The sequence below is a fragment of the Sabethes cyaneus genome, chromosome 3, assembly GCF_943734655.1.
Source record: "Sabethes cyaneus chromosome 3, idSabCyanKW18_F2, whole genome shotgun sequence".
Classification (NCBI taxonomy): domain Eukaryota; kingdom Metazoa; phylum Arthropoda; class Insecta; order Diptera; family Culicidae; genus Sabethes; species Sabethes cyaneus.
Window position 1 is genome coordinate 110,765,526 of NC_071355.1, and position 2,416 is coordinate 110,767,941.

General features: G+C 43.6%; 1 pseudogene; it reads right to left on the reverse strand.

Moving 5' to 3' along the window:
- Positions 1-230: 230 nt before the first annotated feature.
- Positions 231-2,004, reverse strand: LOC128740007 (kinesin-like protein KIF23; annotated as a pseudogene).
- Between the last annotated feature and the right edge of the window lie 412 nt (positions 2,005-2,416).

Here is a 2,416-nt window from a genome sequence, read left to right on the forward strand (position 1 = left end):
TTCAACCACACGCATTGCCCACATCCGCACACCGGTATCGCAGTAAGCAAACTCCGTAAAATTTCTTTCAGATATATTTGTATTAGTCTGCTCGCCATGCCGGAAGAGACCTCAAGTCTTCATTTTCCGCTTGCTGTGTTCCTGTTCAATTGAATGTTAACATCACAATTACCATTACATACTACTCAATCGAAATTAACCGTTCTGTCATTCCGCAAAACAATGAAATGCTAGTATTTTGTCAAATCGGCAGGTGAGCAGAGATTTACCAGAATCCAACTGCCAACCAAGCCAACCAACCGAGAGCCAACGTTACCAACTGCCAGCTCTGAAGCACAGTTACGCTTATTATATTCGCTGACCACACCCTCGTAATGGAAGATCCACTTTTCCAGCTTTTTTTGTTTGTGGTTCAAGGCAGCCTTGAGGAAACTATTTTCCTCCTTTACTTCCCCATTTTCCCGCTTCATTTTAAGCTGATTCATTCGGAACTGATCCTGACGCGCATCAAATTCATCGCACAGTAATTTTCGCTTAAAAAAGGCGCATTTGGCCTTGATAAGTTGCTGCGATTCCGGCTCATCCATCCTCACGTCTGGAAAGTTCGAACCCAGACTGTAAACTAATTCCAAGTTAATATCTACTTTACCTGCGGTATCTTGATAGCGCTTTTCCAGTTCCGTAAGTTCTTTTTATAGAGCGGGTTCGCCTTGCGTCGTCTCGGCGTCAAACCGACGCGAACCTTCACCTGCGCGGCTTCATCGTAATCTTCGGCACTCGGATTGATGCAAACGACCAACCGTACCTGGCCTTCGCTATCAAAATAATTCTTGAACAGGTGTGTGATTTTCGAATCACGATAGGGAATCTTCTTAGAGCTTCCGATCTATTTTCACGCAGTATTTCTAAGGGAGTCCTCAGCGTCATCTGGCTGTTATTGAAATTCCTAGCCTCGCGCAGCCGTTGACCGGTCTTGTTAGTACGCTCACTGCCCGCTAAATCTACCAGCGACAGCTGATTGATGGTGATGCTCGCCCGGTCCTGAACGGTCAAGCTCCGTAACATCGTGCACAAACATGTTGTGGCTGTCATCCTCTCGAACCATTTTACTTTGCATCGTCCTAAAAAAAGAACAATAAAATATCATAAAACTCCTACCAAATTGATTCCAAAGCCTCACTTCTAAAATGTCGTTTCCTCGAGCAGATGGTACACGCAACTGTTATAAACCTCAGCGCATGTAATAATAACGGAGTAAATATTATCGCTCAGCCGCTAACCTCGGACGGTTCGGCCGATGTCTTCGACGCCAGCTTCGGATCGGTGTCCTTTCGTTTCATTCGATTCATCCTGAGTGCATGGCATCCGTTTCCGGCAGGATGTCGAACACGTTCAGCCGGTCCGGTTTGAAAACGAACTTCTTCGCCCGATAATCCAAGATGGTACGAAATAGGGTATCGAAACAGCGCGGCATTATGCCGCGGTACTGAACATCCCCGGTCATGGTATACGTTTTCCCATTGCCTGTTACTCCATAGGTAAAGAACAGCCCATTCTTCATACGGATCAGCGCTTCAATCAACGGTTGAGCCACCGTCGAGCACAGTTTGTGCTGCGATGCACCCGATTCGAATGCGTGCCGGAATAGGTATTAGGTTTCCTTTGGGTTTGAAATCTTATAGTTGATTACAATTTCGGGCGGTGTTAAGACATCCATATTGTGAGCGGCCACCCGCAGACAGCAAAGATCGGATTCGCACGGTAATGGACAAGCTCGACAGTAGACGTGAACTGTATTGAGTATTGCTTGGCAATTGTTGCCAGAATTTCCACGACTTGATAGAGGCGCTGCCCTTGGGAACACCTTGATAGTTGTTTTTTTGCCGCCTATCAACAAATAACCAAATTTGAAATAACTTTTCTATAAAACAATTTTTTTCTACTTACATCGTCTTCATTTTTGAAACAGTTGTAACGATTTAGAATGTAATACAGGTTTATCATTAATAGCACTTTCACACAACGAAAACGAAATCGCTAGCGAAATGCGAAACAAAAATATTGAAATACGCTGGCTGTGCTGGCTGACGAAGTGACGAACGAAAAAATGTTTGACATTTCTCGCTGTCGTGTTGCCGCTTGCCGCCAAAAAACTGCAACAAAAAAAGCTCCCGTGCATTTACCGATTTATGGCAAAGCAAGTTGCGGTTTCACCGAGAAATGGTATTTGTTATTGCTGATTCCGGTAAAATGAAGAAAACCGGAATATTCGTCACATTTTTTTAACGATTATCGGCATTTCGAAAATAATTACTGAAGTACGTGAATCCAAATTGCCGAGATGATGTAAAATGTTATTTTTTAACGAGATATCGTTAAAAATATTTTTTACCGTTGAATTCGGCATGAAATTTTA